The sequence below is a fragment of the Mixophyes fleayi genome, chromosome 2, assembly GCF_038048845.1.
Source record: "Mixophyes fleayi isolate aMixFle1 chromosome 2, aMixFle1.hap1, whole genome shotgun sequence".
NCBI classification, from domain to species: Eukaryota; Metazoa; Chordata; class Amphibia; order Anura; family Limnodynastidae; genus Mixophyes; species Mixophyes fleayi.
Window position 1 is genome coordinate 97,493,422 of NC_134403.1, and position 22,176 is coordinate 97,515,597.

General features: G+C 38.0%; 1 protein-coding gene across 4 annotated transcripts in view; it reads left to right on the plus strand.

Moving 5' to 3' along the window:
- The window catches only part of ENOX1 (ecto-NOX disulfide-thiol exchanger 1), a 398,268-nt gene that overhangs the window by 87,884 nt on the left and 288,208 nt on the right, over positions 1-22,176 (plus strand). For all 4 annotated transcript variants that reach the window (XM_075199754.1, XM_075199753.1, XM_075199757.1 and 1 more), the window contains one exon: positions 7,467-7,533. The gene's annotated coding sequence lies outside the window, so the exon portion shown is untranslated. The remainder of the gene's footprint in view (positions 1-7,466; positions 7,534-22,176) is intronic.

Genomic DNA, 22,176 nt, shown 5'->3' on the forward strand with positions numbered 1-22,176 from the left:
AGTAGGAAACTTACGATTTTCATTTATATATCTATGAAACGTGAACAAATATTCATTTATTTTATTTGTTTATTTTTGTATTTGCTGTACTGCTCCTGGTTAAATATGGTGAAAATGATTGTCAGTTGCTTTGTTTAAAAATGATTACCTTGCCTATACATTTTATGCTTTGTGAGTTGCCGCTTACTAAACTATCGAAGTACATAGCAAGATAGTACTAGGCTTAATACTGCTAGCCTCTGTAAAGATGGAGTAATTGTTATGCTAATGTTTAAAATTGGGCTCTAACTGCAGCTTATCAGCTATAGCCATTTTTACTGTGTTCAAACATGTTTTTCTTTAGTCTGCTATCAACTAATTTCATCAGCTGAGTAAGCGAATAGATGTAGGTGGCATTGTCTTTTATGAAAAGCATTGGTGAGTGACAGATGCCCTATGGATAGCATGTAAACCCCAAGAGAATCTCCTGCCTCCTTCCTGCAAGAGATACTGTAATTTAGGTTGTCTTTCTAGTCATTCTGACATCAATGTATCTGTGCATTAGACCAGAGGAATCAATGACTCGCTTGTGGCACAGTGGTTAGCATTGTTGCCTTGCAGTGTTGGAAAACTGGGTTCTGCATTATGTTTAGTATAAAGTTGATATACTTTCTTTGCGTCTCCTTGGATTTCCGGCTGGTGATTTTGTTCTTCCAATATTTAAAGTGCAAAACCTAGATTTGCACAAGTACACCCAGTGTTATGGGAAATGTCATCTTGGTGCGCAAATCAATGTGGACATCTGCTGGGGTCCAAAGTTTTGCAACAGCCAATGTGATTGGCGGATCTAGAGCTTACCTTGTTTACAGGCTGAAGTGCATGAGATTTCATTTTTCAGGGTGGGAGAGGTTGAGAGGGAGAATTTGCATAGCCCTTCCCTACTTGTGTAAAGGTGCACAGCCGTCTTCCCTACAAAGCCTTGACCTCCCCACCACCTTGGAATCCCAGAGGTAGTCTTGTTGCCATACAAATAGGAGATGCACTTTGCAGACCCTATTTGCACTTCTGCAGGAAAGCACATTTCTAGGCTTACTTTAACCTATGTACTGTATTAATAAGCGTCAAACATGCCGAGCTGACATATATAATAAAGACCATTCAGATTTCCCGTCATTCTCCTGATTAAGACATACATGATTCTACACCAAACAGTACTTTAGAAGAAAAACATGGCAGCAGGTTGGACCTTTGTAACATTTTTGCAGTTTCCGTCCTGCACATTTTCAGGAGCATCCGCCCACTTGCAGAACTAGGTGCAGTTTGCTTTTAGTTGGCTTGAAATGCATTAGACTAAGTGGGCGCACTTGTGCACATGAAGAAGCATTTGTGTTCGTGCATTGACTTCATAGTAACTTGGCCCTCTTATAATCTTCATCATTGTTTATATGCAGCCGCCACAAAACTCTACTGTGCCGTACAGTCAGAGATTTAAAAATCATACAAATGGCACATAAACACAGAACAAGAACATGTAAAGTTGATGAAGAAGGTTGAGACGTGAGACATGGGCCAGAGGGGGCCTCACAAGCTTACCGTCTGGTGTGTGTTTGTGTGCCTGTGGTTGGGGCAGGGGCTTATGAGCCTGATTACATTTCTCTAATTGTACAGCTCTTTGGAATATGCTGGTTCTATGTAAATAAAAATAATAATGGGATCTCAACAGACAGTTTTTCAGTAAGCAGGTGCCAAGATATGTGTATATACAGTACTAGTGATACCCCAATATGGTTCATACTACAGTTAAATGGGGACTATTTGAATAAACTGCAGTGGTAAACGTTCCTTTTTATACAAAAGGCACCTTCAAAATATAGATTTTTGGAAACTTGGCTAAGACTAACCCATTTTAGTTTTTTTGTCTTAAGCACAAATTTGATTTAAATAAAAAAAAAATGACAGAATCTTATGTCTGTTTTATTTATAGAGATATATAGTGAGTAATGTAAACCTGACAATCTACTGATCAGGTTAAGAGCAACCTGACCTTGAGGAGTTGCTGTGCATAGATGTTCATTTATGTAAATCTCTGCCGTCATATGGGTTGGAGAAGCTGACAGTTATTATTGATGTTCTGCCTATTGTATAGTGAGGCAACTAGAGCACCTTCGCACACACTCTCCCCACTGAGAAAAGGTATGGCTGTCCATAAGAAATGCTGGAGGGGTCACCTTGCGAATACATCTACTGCCTGGTGTGCTATTAAAATACATTGATTTTTCCCATTGACTGCCTGTCTCATAATAATTATCGCTTTTGATATTGGTGCTGTCACAGAAGTGATTTCTTTGCACAGCGTGAGCTATATATCTACTTAAAACTCCAGTAAATGATGCTGCCCTGTTATGCATTGGATTCATTAGCAGTAAGATAAGATAAATTCCCCTACAATTGAAAGAATATGGAGGTTGTTGCTGCAGAGTACATCAATTTGTTGAGAGGATTTCTGAACAGCAAGATTATTGCAGACAGTGGAGTCCAAGTAAGCGCTGTACACAGCAATGTTCAAGCACTATACTTTTTACAAGGTCTCAAGTAGCTCTCCAATAGGTGACCTGATTGCATCTTTCACTAAAACAAAACCTTACGTCCTTTTAATGTATAGCTAAACCCTGAAATTAAAATTTTCAGATCTGTTCCATGGAAGTAAATACATTGAGTGTTGTGATATCTTCCACTGCAGCTCAGTATAAAAATGACACTATTACCTCCGCACTCCACTACAGACAGCGGAAGCTCCTCACATATTTAGGGCAGTTTTCCAGTGGGATAACATACAAGTCAAAAACAGACAATGCATTGATTTGAGATCACGTTGCATCGCTGGCTCTGCACTGGTGTATAAATCCACCAATCCACGGAGTGAAATTCTGCATGGCAAGTCTACAAAGCTGTCACTCTAACTGCAACAGAAGAGTGAACGATAGCATGGTGAACATCATTAATTAAGTATAAATTCACAGATTATTGCATGTATATTACTCTGTAACACAGCCTTCTATATGATGGTTTTAAATTCAAAGTGTGTTCTTATTCTTATTTATGGGCATGTGCACAAACACCACTTCTATTCTGGTTGCAGGTTATCAGTTTCATTGTCATTGACATAGTGTCTGTTCTTTTTATGCACAAAAAGATTTATTAAGGTGATATTTAAAATACCTTGAAAATATTATGCCATGCAGGGGGATGATGTGTCCTTTGTTAGCATCTACACAGATGAGCATGCCCTTTCCTTATCCTCTTTCATATATTGATTGAGACTTTGGCAATCTGTTGCTCTATGTTCTAAGGTGGTCTACAATGGAATGTGCAGGAACATTTTGACTACCAGTAATTTGCATTGCACAGTTAAAATGTGTAAAAATGCCTTAAGCATCAAGTTGGGTTTAGCCCGGGGTGCCAGGCCAGGGACAATACTTGAAGGGCGATAGACCTCATAGGAATCGTAAATCACAGGTGCCCTCCGGCGATAATGCTAGATCCAGAAAAGACATTTGACTGGATTTCATGGACCTTCATGTTTAATACTTTGAAGGCCTATGGCATCTCAGTGGAATTTCTTATGAGCATTGCCACTTTATACACCTCTCCTTTGGCTATGGTCGTAATTAACGGATACCTTTCTGATTAGATTTCATTATTTAATGGAACCAGACAGGGATTCGCATTGTCACCTCTGGTTATCGAACCTCTAGTGGCTATGATTAGACATTCTGACTGTGCTTGGTGCATGAAATGCAAAATATCCATGATATCATTTTGTCACTTAACCATGATATCTTCTCAGGCTATAAAATTATTTTTTGTAAATCTGAGGCTATACTGTTCTATGTCCCTTCACTGCTAAAAGCCCGTATGTAATCGACTTTTCCTCTCAAACAGCATAAGCATAACATAAAATACCTTGGGGTATATATCACTTCTCTCTATGACCGTTTATACGAGAATTTTCCCCCAACTTCTTTTCAGAATTTAACGTGATCTCATCACCATGAAAGGATACATCATCTCGTGGCTGGGAAAGATCATTGCTATTAAGATGAATCTGATTCCCAAACTGCTTTATCTGTTCCAAACACTTCCTACCAGAGTCCCAGACACAATATTTAAAGAATTACAATTTTCCTTATTGAAATTCATCTGAAAGTATAAGACCCCAAGAACCTCCCTAGCTGTCAATAAATACCCTGAATTTGAGGTGATAGTGGATTCTCGGACGTCAAATTTTATTTTTTGGCATCTGATCTAAGTCAAATGGGGCCATCTATACCCCCTACAATACCATAGTTTGGGTGAACTTGGAAACCCTTTTTACTGGGATCCACTTTCTGGCTTCAATCTGAAGTCTAGCTAGTACCAAGAGGCCCACCTCACTAAATTCTCTCCCCTCCTTCAAATGTGTTCTATTTGTTTGGGATTTTTTCAGATCCGCAGCCAAATCTTTACTCACTAACCACTGGAAGAACCCTGATTCTCCTACTGTTTGAGCCCCCTTTGCCTTATGTTGAATTGTTTTTGTATGCCATGCAATTTATTCTGTTCGTTGCATCCATGCATTTATTATTCTGCTTATCTCTGCCCAGTATTCTTATATGTATGTCCTTATGTAATTTTGTAGTATGTTTAACCACCTTATGTACAGTGCTGTAGACGTCCTGTGGTGCCTTTTTAATAAATAATAGTAATAAAATCAACTCTCATCAGGTTTGATTTTGATTGCTGAACATCTATTTTGGGGACACACATGCCGACTTGCTCAAAATAAAATTTGATTTGACGCAGTACAATATATATATTTTTTGTTCCTTTTCTGGGAACCTAAATATGGCTTTTGTACAATATACATTTTGACGTAATGGCTTTGTTTACTCTCTGTACTTATTTTTAATACTTTTGTGGGAAAAATGACATGAAGCTTGCGAGCGGGGCTGTCTTATCTCTCTGTATGTATTACCCAGTATTGTTTTATTACTGTGTTCCCAATTGTAAAGCGCTACAGATTCTGCTAACGCTATATAAATAAATGATGATGAATAAAGAATTGTATGAGTTATATTGGTAGGATATGTGTTGACTGGGCCTAAATGCAGTTCATGTTTGGTAGTTTGTGGCAATTAAACTCCCCCCGCTACAACTTAGACAACTGGTTGTTTCCCTTCTATTACTAAAGCCCATTTTATAGCTCCCCTGCTACTGGTAAGCACAGCTTCACACTGTGTGGCAGCACTGTCAGGGCAGAAACCTCCAAACACTATACCCAAAAAGGAAATGACCTGTCACCGACTCCTTGTGCATAAGGTCTCAAACTAAAAAGAGTGTATATCTATATATAAACTAAAATCTTCACAAATACTTATAGATACATTGTACCCACCACTGATGGACTTGGGAGAGGGTCACTACTGCTGCTCCTTATGGGAAGTTGTTGTGTGTCACCTTCTAAAAAATTACATTAAACAAGTAAATAAAAGAGAAAAGAGCATAAGACCTTATCTAAAGTAAATATACCACCATAGAAGTTTATATAACAGAGTTTATTTAAAACACAATTACCAAGGAAGTATATAATAAAACACAGTACACCAAATTCATACAATATAAAATTAAACCTTTTTTCCTGACTTCTCAAATTAGTAATCAGATCTAATTCCATCTAATTGTTATAATCTCAGTTCACCTATAGTGTACGTATAGGGAAAGTCTTCCAATACCGCCTTCATACTGCCGCCCCGGCAATATCCCGGGTTTTTCAAGCCGGGCCGGGGCTCGGAGCGTCCCAGCTCAGAAAAACCATTCATACTGCACCTCGGACCCAGGAATTTCCCGGGTTGACCCCATTCATACTGCACAGTGCCCTGGCAATTTGTGGGAGTCATCACCAGAGCAGTTTTTATTGGCTGAGAAATGGTGATGTCATTGAAAGGTGACTGTTTTTTTTTTTCTTCCACGGGCTCCCACCGATGACATCATCCTCCAGAGACAGGCAGACAGCCAATCAGCTTGTTTTCTGTGCAACCCGGGTTGCACCATTCATAGTGCAGGCAACCCGGGTCCGACCCGGGAATTACCCCTCGATAAATCCCGGGTTGAAGACCCGGGTTTTTAGACCCGGGATTTTTGACTTGTGCCATTCATACTGCACCAAGACCCGGGTCGTTTGAGCTCGCCCCGGCAAAAACCCGGGATTTTGGTGCAGTATGAATGGGGTATAACAGAATTATTCAGGTCAGTCACTAGCTACAGGAATAATTACAGAGGACTGGAAAAGAGTAAATGTAGTTCCACTGCACAAAAGTGGAAGCAAGGAAGTAGCAAGCAACTACAGACCAGTGAGGCTTGCATCAATAGTAGGGAAATTGATGGAAACACTCTTAAAAGAAAATGATGGTAAAGAAAATAAGGTGGTAAAGAAAATAAGGTGGCTTATCTGGATTTCAGTAAGGCTTTTGATTGGCATCGCCCTACATCGCAGACTGGTAAAGACTTGACAGCTTGGAACTGGATTCTAATATGATTGAATGGATAATATCTTGGTTGCAGGATAGAAACCAGAGTAATAGTAAATGGAGTTTTTCAACCCGGGTTGCACCATTCATAGTGCAGGCGACCCGGGAATTACCCCTCGATAAATCCCGGGTTGAAGACCCGGGTTTTTAGACCTGGGATTTTTGACTTGTACCATTCATACTGCACCAAGACCCGGGTCGTTTGAGCTCGCACCGGCAAAAACCCGGGATTTTGGTGCAGTATGAATGGGGTATAATTTGCCGGAGCCACCCTGACGTGTTTCTCCACAGTAGTTTTGTGGTTTCCTCAGAGATGACATGTTTGGGTAAAGGCCTTCCTTTTAAACTGACCAATCAGAGTGATACAAAATCATTAGCCTTCTGGAGACAACATGTCAAATCACCTGGAAACTAATTAAATGCCTTCATATAAGTCAAATTATTAAGGTGGTATTGGTTGGCTTTCTTTACAATAATACCATACGCTGCTAGAATAATATAAAAACATAAAAGGAAATATAGTCAATATTAAAACAAGCAATAATTACTAATTCACATATTAGCCAGTATTAATTGCTCTGCATATTCACATAATCATTGTTAATCTAGATACGTAATCTCTCGTCGTAAGACTCTCTAATGCTGACTGTGTTAAGATCAAGTAGCTTCTGCAGATGCCTTTTACGTCTGTACTACTAATACTGGCCAACGTTTCAAGATATACATGAATCTGGCCACATAATTTCAAGACACCTCATATGTTATACTTGTAAGTGTTTTGTTTGAATTCTGCAACTATTTACTGATACATCTAGTGATTTTCATATTTTATATCCCTGCCACTCATGTATTGAACTAACTGTATAGCACTTTGGGATATGAAACTTCATATTAAATATTATTATCTTGTTGTTCCACCAGGTTTTATGCTGTGTGTGAAGAAAACGGAACAGCGGTTCGCTGTTGACAGCAATGCACACTTAAAAAGGTAATGGTTCTGTTTAATAACAATGCTTAATAAGGATTAATACTTTTGTATTAGACATATTGGGAATAAATCTGCATGAGATATATTTTTTTTTTGTTCTGTTTTTCCCAACTACAAAGTTTCATAGTGTACCTGTAGATTGTAATATCTACTTCACTTGTAGCCACGTTTGTGCCATCATTCATTTTTTTTATTCTCTTAAGGCAGTGGACCCCAAACTTTCTCAGTTCGAGGCACCCTTAGGGTCTCCATAATTTTTTCAAGGCACCCCTAAGCCAAAATATTTACCAAGAAGTCCCCTGCCTTGCTTACAAACGGCCCTGACCAAGGCACCCCTGTGAGATTGCCGCGGCACCCCAGGGAGCCACGGTGCACAGTTTGGGAACCACTGTCTTAAGGACATGATTCCTGTTAAAAACATGAGTTGTGGTTTTCATTTGAAGCTAAAGCATATCTGCTTTTACTGTGACTATACAAAGCTACGATCGAAGCTTAAATATCCAGTCAAGCACCACAGTTCAGTTGAAATACATAGCATAACTGGTGGGAATTTGATGTAATAATACAATCAGCCTTTTGACTATCATAGTGGTTATAGCACAGATGTGCACCTATAGTGCACATATAGGGAAAGTCTTCCAATAATTGACGTCTCAGTTTATCCTGGATTGTTAAAATGGTAACATAAATCTAATCCAAGGATTTTTCAAAGCACCAGATTTCTTTCTAAGGATTGTGACAAATTGCAGTATTTAGGTATATAGACCGCTTAAGAGATATATAATCAAAATCAGAAGCAACTTCTGACATCGCCTACCACAGTACAAGTCTTTAGTTCTTGGACAAAAATTCACCCTCACCACGGTGATCTTACCTTTCTTGAAACTCGATCCAAAAGGTTTTCAGAACTGATGCTTGGGTCCAATATAAGATCAAAACTCTCATAAAATCAATCCGGCGAGACAGAACACTCTTGGGTCTCTAATTAGTAATTTGCAGGAGCCATCCTGACGTGTTTCTCCACAGTAGTTTTGTGGTTTCCTCTGAGATGACATATCTGGGTAAAGGCCTTCCTTTTATAACCGACTCGGACCAATCAGAGTGATACAAAATAATTAGCCTTCTGGAGACAACGTGTTAAATCACCTGGAAACTAATTAAAATTCTTTCATATAAGTCAATTTATTAAGGTGATATTGCAGTTGACATTTACTTGTGTTAGTGCCCTAACTTAAATGTAGATGAATGTAATTAGTAATATATAAGTGATTGGTAGGAGTTACTGCACGAGGACAGCATGCGCCGAGCCGTAATACCTTACACATACCACACACTTACCATCTAAATAGGTTCTGTAATAGGGGGCATTTATGACAACTAGTCAACAGGTCACTGGGAAAATAGTGATTTTGTCCACGATTTGTCAGATGCTTTCTTTCTCTTCTAAACTGTACTAGACAAAGGCAGAAAATTATTCTATCACTCCCCATTCAGACTTGTCTGGTCCTCAGTTTCTCTTCAGTTATCCCATTAACAATCAGGTTATTGCATATTTGTAGTTTATTGTTGTAAAATGTTTGTAAAACAAAACTTTACACTTGTACTGTTTTGTAATTTCATAATCAACCTTTACATGTCCTAGTTTTGCCATACTAGAGATCCATGTTCTGTAATATATGAGTGGCCTGTGTCCCTGCAGCTGACATGAATCGGTTTCCATAGAAACAGACCTCACTGAAAAATAATTGCAATACGAACACATTATTTGGATTGGCGTAAAGCTAGAGTTCACCTTTCCTGGAACCAAGAAGTCTGCCTAATTGTACAACATTGTAGATTACCTTTTAGATTGGGGTCTTGGTGCGTCATCTAGCTCCTTGAAAAGGGTCATCCTATCTAGTTATTTTCATTTTTGTTACTTGTTTGATTGATGCTTATAGCAAACTTTCTATGATGTTCTTTATAGTAAACTGTAGTTTTTAAAAGCCACTAAACCAAAGTCCAACCCTATCAACTATAAACATGTTGCATAATTCATTAATATAAATGTAAGTGTCCAATTTATCTGTAAACATATAATGTATTTCCTTGTCATTTACCACAAAACATAACATAGGGTCATTAAGCCTAAAATACAAGTTTGTCCACAATGTCCTTGGCCATTTTTAATATTTCTAAATGTCTTTGCCACCTAGTCTCATCACAGACTATTATCTTTCATCTTCCATCATTTCATGGCTCATAGGGAACCCAACAGGAAAGTCTTATGTCCTGGAGGGAATATAACTCTCTAATGGTATAATCCTTATTGCACATGTTGTATTTCAAATAAGCTCATGAAAAATTCTGAGAAATATTTGTAAATGTTGGTAGTTATTCTTTTTTTCATAAAGCAATTTTTGTGTTTTAGAGTTAGTGAATACATGACCACTTATGTACAGGCCAATAGTATTATGCTGGATTCCTTAGTTGTTGTTTGTTTGGCCAAGCTGTGGCTGTCTTGAGAATACTCCTATATAATTTTTCATGCTTTGTAGAGTGTGTTTGCTCAAACAAAGGGAGGCTTATCTCTTGGAAAGATAACAGTGACATGCTTCCTAACTTGGCTTTTTCTGATTACTTTTGCTTGTGTTATTAAATCAAAATAAAAATCCTTAAGAATAGATGGATCAAGGTAAGAAGATCGTGATGTTTTTTTAATATGATTGATTAGACTATTGTAAACTGCTCATACATAGTGTATGTAACCTCATTGCTGCTCCTTAGTTTTTTTTTCTTTAATTCCATTTAAAATGTGTGCAGTCTACAAAAACACATTTAGCAAATTTGCTTCAAGACAACATTTTCTTAATGTGAGAAAATCATTTTTCAGGGCATTCACTATGACAGTACATATTTACCATCTCGCAGTTAAATACTGTTGTGGGAATTAATGATGTTTGTTTGTGAGCAGCTTGTCCAATGGAATCTTTGTAAAATGATTTCCAATTTCCCATAGGCTCTGTCTAAGAAGATTGCACAAATATATGCCTAACCAAAGTTAGTTTAAAAGCAAGATTATGGCTAACATTGCTTGTTTGCCTCTGTTGGAGAGAAGCCTGTAACATGCATTGATTGATGATGGAAAACGTGGAACACACAGAAATTTAGTGCAAACATCAAAAGCAATTTGATTTGTTAATCTAGATTACTTTATCTTAATCTTAACATAAAAAAAAGCAAATACAAAGTAAAGGGGTGCGCTTAGGTTTACAACTCGCTTAGCAAACATGTATCAATGTATTCACCACAGCCTATGTGGCTCAATACAATAATTGATGTATTAATATTGCAATGTCCAGTGTAATTCAGTGTACTTAAATCTTCATGGATCCACTGCACCTTTTCAAATTACCCAATTTTTCTCTAGGCATAAAGATCTATAAACAAAAAAGAGAGGCCTATATATAAAAATAATTATTGGTGGCCCAATTGCATTTAATATATGCTTTTTTGTTGCTTTTATCTGGTACAAGTTTATTTTTAATCCTTAAGTGTTTTTAAATAAAGTTATAATATTGCGTTATGGAGTGCCACCTTTCTTTCATTTATTAATCTAGATTTCAATTCATTTTATACTTGCCAACTCTCCCGGAATGTCCAGGAGACTCCCGTTTTAGCGTGCGTCTCATAGACTCCCGGGAGAGTGTGGCAATCTCGCGGATCTGCCCACTTACTAGTCAAGTGTACAGATTTAGGTCCAAAACGCTGCGATTCATCGGGAATCGTGGTGTTTGGCCCCGCCCCCGCTGTAAAATGACGCGTTTTATGTCACGCCCACCTTCCCAGGCAGGTTCCCGGACCATACTTGCCATAAGTTGGCAAGTATGATTAATTTACTATTTAATTTGATCATAGACTCTAATAGAAGTCGTTATATAAGTCTTTTTGCACATTGATTAACAGGGCGGATTTCTTTTATACAGTGAGTTATTAATACAAACAATTATAAGCAATGTCATGACAAAAAAGTTTTAAAATGAGCCATTCACCTTCATATAGTCAATATTTATAAGATGTAAGCCTTTATAATTGCAGTTCTTTCTATATTAAAAATGCAAAGTAAAAAAACTACCACTTTCCTTACTGGGTTTAGAATAAATTCTCTTTAGCCTCATCATCTGCACAAAATGTTGGTGGTCCTTTGCATAACCGCTGCCTATAGCAACATGAGTATGCATGACCCTGACCCTTAGGCTGGTTACCCACAAGTGACATTGTGTGCCCAACATGATTGTGTTTGATGTGCAGAGGCAGCCAGCACTTGCCGTCGGCAGAACAAGTGCAAGTGGCTATTTGGTCATTGGAACCAATAGGTTTCATCCCAGTTCTAATTTACATACTGTTACTAGCATTAAAAGAAGCATGTAAGAACATGATTGTTAACTCCAGTGTGTACGAGCTGCCCTCATTTTATAAATGTTTTTAGCACATGATGAATGGCTCTATGCCCTACTATAGTGCTGTTTTTAGCTGAATCCTGTTAAATGCAGGTTTTAATTAGAAATAATTTGGGATCTTAAAGGGGTAGTACACCATTCAGCAACAGAACAGCCCTGCCCTAGACGATGGTATATGATTGGTTGTCACTCACTCCACACCTTAACAGGTGTCATTTTATATTCTGAAATATATAGTACATAGCCTAAAAGGGTTTAATTGTATTTTCTTTATAAATATATAAAAGTTATATATTGACTGTTAAATTACATTTATAACGTGTCCGTATATGTGGAGCCACTGAGAATTATGAACCCCATGAAAATGTTTGATGGCAGGCTCACCTTTTCTTGAGAGATGCGTTTTAAACATATAAACCTCTAATTAATGAAATGAAGGTTAGCACAATAATTTTAATATGTTTTGGCAAACAGTCAGTGGACATTTCTTCATAATATAAGTTCTTGTAATAATAGCTACTGGCTGCTTCAGATCACCCCCCCCCCCCCCCCCTCAGCCCCCACCCTGACATGTGTCCACCCTATTCCAACCTGTGGGCGAGACTGAGTATATGTGATTCACCCTCCCTTAGGATGTGAGCTCGTATGAGCAGGGCACCTCTCCCCTTCTGCTCCATACCTGTTCTTCTACTCCATCTTTACCCCATATGTCTGTCTGCCCGGAGTTTCTAAAGTTTTGGTACTTTGTGTTTATTGTTCTGTACTATGTCACCCTGTATGGTCTACTGTATGTACTGTGTACGGCGCTGCGGAAACCTTGTGGCGCCTAACAAATAAATGATGATAATAATGTATTCTCTGAATAACCTCCAACATCTCATTCTTATGAGAGCAAGGCTGATTTATCTCTGTAAAAGATGATCCTCTGCTCTGGCTGTTTGGAGATGTGTTAAAAACAATAGAATATGTTAGATAGTAAAAGTTAAAATGCACTCTGGATTACCAACAGGAAATGTGAGCTATTAGATACAGTATATTGAAATACATTTTAAACTGACCAGCTAGCATCACAGTGTTCTCCAATTTGATTTCTTTACAGAAATAGTGAGATGACTATCTAAATGCATGAAGGACAATACCTTGTTATTGTAAGTGAAACATATACTGTATAGAAAGGATGGTGTGTTCTATTTCTAGATTAAGTGGGCTGAAGGGATTATCAATTTCAAACATCAGTCTCACTCTGCTTGAATCGTCCCATAAATGGTTTAAATTATCATTTCAAATATGTGCTAGAAAAGTTTTTCCTTCTCACCTAAGATTGTCAATCTAATTATACTTGTAAGTCATAACACCACCCAACGATGGACACTTTGCACACATTGAAAACCCCCCACTAATATAACCAGCAGAATACTAGTGGTAATATGGTATAATTTGTATAAACACATGGCACACTCAGGTAATTCTTGATAATGGGACCACTGTTTCAAAAATATTTTGGGCCCTTTCAAAATTAGGTTATATATACTTTATGATGTTGTTGTAATCATGTTCATCTTGAATTTACATTTATTTAGCAACATATTTCATACATTTTCTTCACAGTAATAGTATTGTGTTTGCTCTTTTTGTATTGTTAGCAAATAATATTTCATTTAAATGTTAATGCGAAGAATAGAAACTTAGGATTTATTGAAAATTCACCTCAATAAAATTGCAGATTACATTGAGCCTGTAAACATTTTAATCTCATATTATAAATGATATTATCGTTGAGTCATCTTTATAGACTGCGCAGGAAACATAGCAGTAATACGGAAGAAACGTTTGCATTTAAAAGTCCTGCTTGAGCTTGATGACCAGGATATTCTTTTTCTAGCATAAAGCTGCTCACACACAGTAAGATTTTGGTTGGTCAGACAGATCAACTATTGTACTGTGTGTGAGATCATTGTGTAGCACTAGATGAGAATTGATCGGGCATGGTGGAAAACATTAATTGAACGAGGACCTTCTTTCCCATGTGTGTGTTATAATTGCTCAACCCTCAATGGAGGCAGGAGCAGATGGATACATTGTGTGCTGCAAAGTAACTGTTTGGCATGAAGCCTAAACAACTGCGTTCATGCAGTTTGATGAAGCGCATGTGTCTCTATCTCTCAGTTGTTCGGCATTTGAGCCAGATATTTGCATATGTGGCCAGATTTAGAAAGGTGCAACTTTTTGAAAGCAGGTGTAAGGATGTTATTGTGTTGTGAACATCAAATGAAGTGGCTAGCAAACTTTAATAATATAAACAAATAATGATTCTACACTAGACCATCGTACACTGCACTGTAAACATAAAGTACAAAAATCAGTTATTTAAAATACGTTAATAACCATATATAAAACGGGCCTTTTTTTTTGTTTTTTGTTTTTTTTAAAACCTGAAAATTTTTTGAATACATGTTTGCTCTCCTTTTTTTTTTTTTTTTTTTTTTTTTTAAAAAAAAAAGCCCAATGAGTTTATCTAATGTCAGTATTCAGAGTTGACTACATAATTCTATGTTTTTATAAATGAGTTTAGCTAGATAGCTAGACGAAGTAGACAGATGCAGCTTTTCAGCATGACAACAACACGCTAGCATATGGCGGTCATCATTTAGTATAGATAATGACATAATGATTGGGACTGACAGTAATTGTGTGCCCATACACTCAGAGAAAGGCAGCTATCCTGGTCTAAGGTTACCTAACCTGTCGGATTTGCTGTGTGTGTTTAGGCAAGCTAAGCTTTGCAGCAAAGTTCTGTTTTTGTACGGGTCTCCTAATTCCCTTAACTCCTCCCAAACCCCTCCTGTCAGTATTATTCCTGTGTGCCAGTCATCTCACATTACAACATTTTGTGGGCATGGCTTAATGACTGGGCAAGATCTGACTTCACTGGGGATATATGAAAACAATGGGGTGTTTGGCCAGGTCTGGAAACATAGAACTGATGAACGGAGAGAGATGCATCTCGCCAAGTTTGCTCATACTCTATTTCTAGTTAAGCCCTATGTCCTCTGTTTAAAGGGGCACATAGTAACATTTTGAAGGGGCACCATCACCTTTTCATCTTCCCACACAACAATATTCTGAGGTGTGCACAAAGCTCCCATGTGCCATTAGTCTTTGGGGAGTAAACTTTGCAGGCCCCTTGTGTCTCTGTTCTGTAGCAGTGATATGGGCTGCTATGACGATTGTTATGCCCCTGGAGATGACCTAAATCTACGTCATGCATATGCATCCCTCTGCAGAAGGCTTAGTTAAGCAAACATGCTTTTTGCTGTTCGAGTGCCTGTCCATAACTTATTAGATTCACATGGAACAGAGTAAACTCTACAGAGCAGGGCTCTCCCTGTCATTGGGTTATGAAATCATAATTGCTTTGTCTGTCTGTTTTAGAGCAATGAGGAATGTGTTGAGCTTAAAAACAAGAGAACAATGATAACAACTGTAAGTTTTCATGGCGACTGGATTCTTTAAAAAAATGTATGTAATACGGAAGGGAATTGGTTAATATCATGTTTTTTGATTAATACTTTGGAGGATGAATGGACTTTACTTGCAATATACAATCATGTAATAAATTCTGTGCAGATTGTTTGCAAGCATGATCGGCTTTTGCAGTGGGATTTTATTTGATATATGAGCGCTTACATTCCTTTCTATGGAATATTTGTAAACAATAACATGATATTTTCAATTTATATAATTATTTTGGCAAAATAATGAGAAAATATAATCTTGCAAAACAAAAATTGTGATATTCTGAACTAAAACCAATTTACAGTAATCTGGTACACACTAATAAGTTTTGAGTATGTTAAAGACATTAACATTTCAGGCTCATTATTGTGTGTTTATTAGTTGATAAAGTAATCACTTGTGTAAATAAACAAGCTCATTGATGTATTGTATTTTTAAGTTTACTCTTCGTTCTCTTGAATGATGTCATCCCATCAGTATAAAATGCCAGAGGGGCTTATTACGCTTGTCTAATTAGCTTTTTTCGTTAAAGTATCTTGCAACAGCAGCTTTGCTTGCAGTCTCCTTGCTTTGTAGTGCTGCTGATTCATGTTTCTCCCCGAAGACCATTCATCTGAGATGAAACATTTTCTTCTAAAATGTTGCCACTTTGTTGCAAGCTGGACTTTGAGTAGTAGAAAGGGGAAATGGATGAACCTGTCAGGAAGAATAGTCAGTTGGACTAGTGCCATCTTGTTCTCATTGTTCACAATAGAACAATTCTGGGTAGAAGTGAATCTAAGGGGGGTATTCAATTGTCAGCGTTAACGGAAAAAAACGAGCGCTCAAAAAATATTACTGTTTATACGGTAATATTGCGCGAGAAAAGCGTTAATACGGTAGTTTACTCGCGGAAATTCAGCTCAGGGAGCGGCGAGCTGAAATTCCGCGAGTAATTACCGTATTAACGCTAAGATTTTTTGAGCGCTCGATTTTTTTCCGTTAACGCTAACAATTGAATACCCCCCTATAAGTCATAGTAATCAGAATTTGTGCTGCAGAATCGGTATGGGATGTCTTCTGTAACATTACCTTCCAAATAGTGCATCAATATCACAGAGACATATAAAACCATTTTCTCCTTCATCAAATACATTAGATGAATCAAAAATAGTGTGTCTGTTGCGTGCTGGGCTCCATCTCCATATGACATGTTCCAGTAGCACAGTGGGTGTTTTGCCTGTTTTTGGTGGTTTTCTTATTCCATAGACAATTTATTTTATTAAATGAATAATATAGCAGAAGCATATACCAGATATGGCTTTATACTGTCTCTTAGTACAGGCTATAATGATACTTTTTTTCTTTGAGATGTCCTATATTTGTGACCTCATGTCTTGCATCTTACCGCTGGACTGGACCCCTAAACTATTCTAACATAGTTGGCCTTGTATGCACGGCTGACTATAAGGCGTCATTGATGCGCCACAAAGGTTCAGAGAATTAGGATCCATTGAAGCATTTTGCACATGCTCACTTGTTACACATGGGTGCTTCTGTGTACAAGGCCCTTAATCACACATGAATAAGATTGACAGCTGGGCTCTGGGAGGAGAAACAAAGAATAAGAAAAAAAAATGGCACTCTGACAGGTGAGTTCTGCAAGACGACTTTGTAGCGCCTTCATAAAAAGAGATGAAAGCCTATAATATAATTGTCCGTTTCATAATTACAAAGGGATGTGTAAAAATTACTGCTTCAGCATTATGGAAATCTGCTATCACATGTCCAGTTTTTAGTTGTTTTAAAACAGATCGCTATTGGCTAAGCTGTTACTAACCTGTTTGATAATGCACGTTGTGCTGTCAGATCATGGCTAGTGATACTGTACAAGTCCTAGTGCACGTTATATAAGTAGTTTGTCATTTTTGTACACATATTTGATTTACGATTTGTCTTGCAATCTACAACCCACAACTTTTCCTTTCAATGAGCAGAAAGATTTTGATTAGTAAAGGCAGGTACTCTGAATCTGCTGTCAGCAAAATGATAGCGCTGGGAGCCTCTTAGAACAGCCATTTCTCATGTCATTTATTGCCTTAGTAAAACATACTTCCAGATGTGTGTGCTGCAATTTTATGGAAGACATACTGAGATGTTCTGTGCAACCGCAGAATGGGAACGGCAGATGTGACGCCATATTTAACGAGAACAAATGTCTTTCCACATGTATATCTAAATATGCTGGTTGATTGACTCTGTAAACAATGTTGGTAAAAACATTTGTGATATAAAATCAACATGACTATTATAAACCAATATGCATGTAGTGTTGGCTGCTGATTTATCGCAGCCCCATCTACAGCAGTTTTTGTTGCTTGGGAGCGCATTACATAAACCCTACCTTATTATCCAAAAATAGATCAGCCAGTCTTAGGGTAGAAAAAATAATTAGATTAAATTGTGATGAAATTACAGTGGCAGCTCTGGACATTAATAATGCTGCAGGCATTGTGTAAGATCCATGTGATGTTGGGCATCTAAATCTCCTCAGGGTTTAATTATGATGGATACCTGTATTAATTATTAATACTGCATCTCAAGTAAAAGGGAGCAATTTTACTGTGAAATATAAAATAGATACCGTTTATTGGAGTTATTTTGGCAGGGTTTGGGTGATCATTTTCTTTTATAGTTGGAAAAAAAAATTAAGCGAGAGTGCTTTTTTTTTGTTTTAAAGCACAGACAATCCTATTATAGCATAAGTGAACTTATTAAAATCAGTAAATTGTCTGTTTGTTCTTATATTCTGCTACATCCACAGCCCTCAAAACATTTATAATAGTAGACTGACTCACTGGCATTTCCAGTCTGGAGCTTTTGAATAAAGCATCTTACAGAAATGGGAGTCAATAATATAAAATAAAATAAGCTGTACCTTGCCGTATAACCTTGCGGTTGGTATACTGTACTTGTGATCTAAAAATCTAACTTGAACTGCTCATTGCCCATCACCTGCACATAGTGGAGGAAGTTATATTGTGTGCTGGAACAATATTCCTGAAAATGCATCTTCCAAAGTGACTTGGAACATTACGCAGTAGGAGTCACTTTTATGTACGTCCATCCCTGAAGATAGCTTCCGCAACTCTGTAGGCAGCGGTACAATTTAAGGAATGGAGCTGTTTGTCTCTGCAGCACAGTAACTTTGTTAATAAATCTATTTTATCATGGTAGCTGAGACAGCTGAGGTGCAAATATTTTATGTGTCAGACAGTGTGACATGATAGCAGTGAAGTGTTAAGAACACTTCCTGTGAATCCCAGCATTTCTTCTTATTATTGTATGACTTGGGGCAAGTCATCTTAGCAGGGATCAAAGCACTCTTCCTGCATGAAACATAGATTTAGTGATGCTGGCAATTGAAGTCAATAGCAGTAAAGGTACCATCCAGGACACTGTGCTTTGATGAACCCTTTCTTTTATCTCCATGTGCCTCAGAGACATACAATTGTATCATTCTATAGCCATTCATATCATGCCTCTGACAAATTCAGTGAGCATGTTTTACTTTATAAAATGTGACAATTTTATATTGCAAAATGTACTTAAAGTGTTTGTCATTATATGAGTGATTTTGTGCCATAACTATGCTCAAATGTAAACATGACTTCAACTATTGAACCTAAATAAAAATCAAAACGTGTGTATTAATGCATTTAAATTATATACCTGAAATCCTAATGGGGCAGTGGAAAAGGGTCAGGTTTGCAAACTCTCAAATTAAAATGAAACCGTAATAAAAACTTTGAAACCTCATGTATTATGGATCTGTTCATGTGAAACGGACTAGTGCGTTATGCATAGTGAACGTAATAAGAGCTACAGATAATCCCATTCAGTGGGTGATACTGTTCTGTATATGCAAAAACAGTTCTAGCATAATCTAAATGTTCTTAAATCCTTTCATTTTCCTTTTATTTAATACTGTGGAAATAGTTAATAAAAGACTCTGCAATATCATATATTCTAAAGCAGCTGCATTTATTAAAATAGTGACTGAATGTGTGATGGACTCACAGAATTATGGCAGTGTGCAGATTCTAAATTTTATGTGTAAATACAACTGTTCTAACATTCAGGGAAAGTATGTGAAGATCTTTTTGCTGTGGGGATACACATAGTTAGAATGATAAACCCTGGTAAAAGTTGCAACATACTTTCTTTCACGCCACTCTTCTTCTGCCTTCCCTCTCTGTCTTGCCTTACACCGGCTCCCTTTTCCATACAGGATTCTTTTCTCACCATCACTTACAAGGCCCTCTCACACACACAACTGCCTCTTATCTCTCCAACCTCCTCTACATCCACACTCCCTCCCGCTTCCTGAGCTCTGCCAATGACCGTCGCCTCTCCTCTACCCTGATCACTTCTTCACATTCCCGAATCCAAGATTTCTCCCAAGCTGCCCCCCTCCACTGGAGCGACCGGACACGTTCCATCCGACTATCCCCTAACTTGTGCTCCTTCAAAAGGGCACTTAAAACTCACTTCTTCCTTAAAGCCTACCAGCTATCCACCTAACCCTCTCTCCATTCTCCTTCTCTTCACCTCTCTTCCCTGCCCCTTCTTACTCCTCCTGTACTTGATCTCTTCTTCCTCCCTTTGTGTCTGCTGTCTGTGTGCCCTGCCCTAGAATGTAAGCTCTTACGAGCAGGGCCCTCTTCCCTTCTGTTTCTATACCATTTCTTCTGCTCCAGCCTCACAATAATTACTATGCCTGGAGCTCCGGGAGTCTTAGTATTGCTCGTTAATTGTTCATTACTGTATTTCCCTGTATGGTCTATTGTTTTGTATTGTGTACGACACACTAAGGATATCTTGTGGCGCCATATAAATAAACAATAATAATAATTGTAACTATTGCTGTGTCCGTCTATGTAATTCCTATGTTATGGAACCTGGCAGCACATGGGGTGTTATATCTAGAGGAAAGTACATCATGCTTTTCCCTGCTATCTGCCTTCATTATTTTTTTTATATAGCTGCTATTGATGAATGAAATGTATTATAGTTAAAGCATATGTTTCATATTGGTGTTCTTTGGGATGGAGTACATCTTAATGTGTACTTGTGATCTAACCTATTTGCCAACTCTCCCGGAATGTTCAGGAGACTACTGAATTTCGGGTAGGTCTCTTGGACTCCCGGGAGAGCCGGCAATTCTCCCGCATCCTGCTCGTAGTGAGCCTAAATGATGTAATTTGCGAAGAGTCACGTAATTTTGGCCCCGACCCCCGCGGCAAAATGATTATTACTCTGTGGGGGCCGAGCCAAAATGATGTGATTTGCTACGCCCCCTTCCTCCATCTCACCACACCCTCCCTCCATGATCTCCCAGAGTTCACCAACAGAAAGTTGGCAAGTATGTGATATAGGATAGCTGTAGCTTAAAGTGGTTCAGCATAGTAACTGTGACGGCAGTTAATGGTATAAGATCCGTATTGCAGGGATCTGCTAATAGTGCGTTGCTTGGCTTGATTCATCCTGTTTACCCTCCAAAGAGATCCATGTAACATCACTTGATGACATCACAGGATTTCCTGTTAGAAATGCAGCAGTGCAGAGTACCTCAGTATTTAACACACGGCACATTTTTATTACTAAATATTATAAAACCGTTATAGAAACCTTTCTTTCTGCGAGTTCAGTAAGCATAATAAGTTAAAAGGCGCTGCCCAACCACTATACTTATTTATTTGAAATCTCTCTCCTCACAACTACTCAGTAAGAGACGTGAGAAAAATGGTCTGATCAATGAGAATCAAAAAAACTTCCAGTGATTTAAGATATTGAAGCTGTGGATTTTGTAAGTAAATTGCACCATGCCGATAGAAGACCTTACTTCAACGGCTAAAGGCTGGCTACTGCTGGAAGCATTGTGGGCCTGATTCAGCAGCAAAACGAATGTAATTTGTGGTTTGTTTGTTTTTTAATTGCACGTAAATCGAGAATACAGACATCTGTATTCAACTAGAAGCGGATCTCTGGTTGATTATGGGTGTAGGAACGTGCTGCATATAAGGCACTTGTCATACTGAGATAGACACAACACACTGCAGGATATAAACAAATACATTTATCAGGGTGTTATTAATGTCTACTGTACATAAACTGCATTTTTACAGTTGCTCTTGATTGCATACACAGGGCCTGAGTCATTAAGGCAGACAAAGGAGTAAATGTTCTCTGGGATAAACCATGTTACAATACAAGGGGTGCAAATTAGTTTATTATTTTGCACATAAGATAAATACTGGCTGTTTTTTCATCTAGCACACAAATATTTGCTAGCTATATTATTACACTGAAATTTAAAGTTGATCTAAGACATGCCCTACCCCAACTATAAATCTGCCCCACATTTTAAATTTACCTCCCCCTCCAATGCAACATGGTTTTGCCCAGGTGCAAATGTTACTCCTTTTTTATGCTTTGCTCTCCTTAATGACTCAGGCCCACAGTGTCTGGCATGGATATGCGACCATCATCACTATCACTTGGCACTAATACCAGAGGTGTAGCTGGTGCAAGTAATACGATTGAAAATCATGTAACTGAGAGCTGCCCAAAGCTTGAAAATCGGTGGCTGCTGCGAGCGCTCAAACTTGGCACGTCCTTACTGTGCATTGACTATTTGCAAACGCCT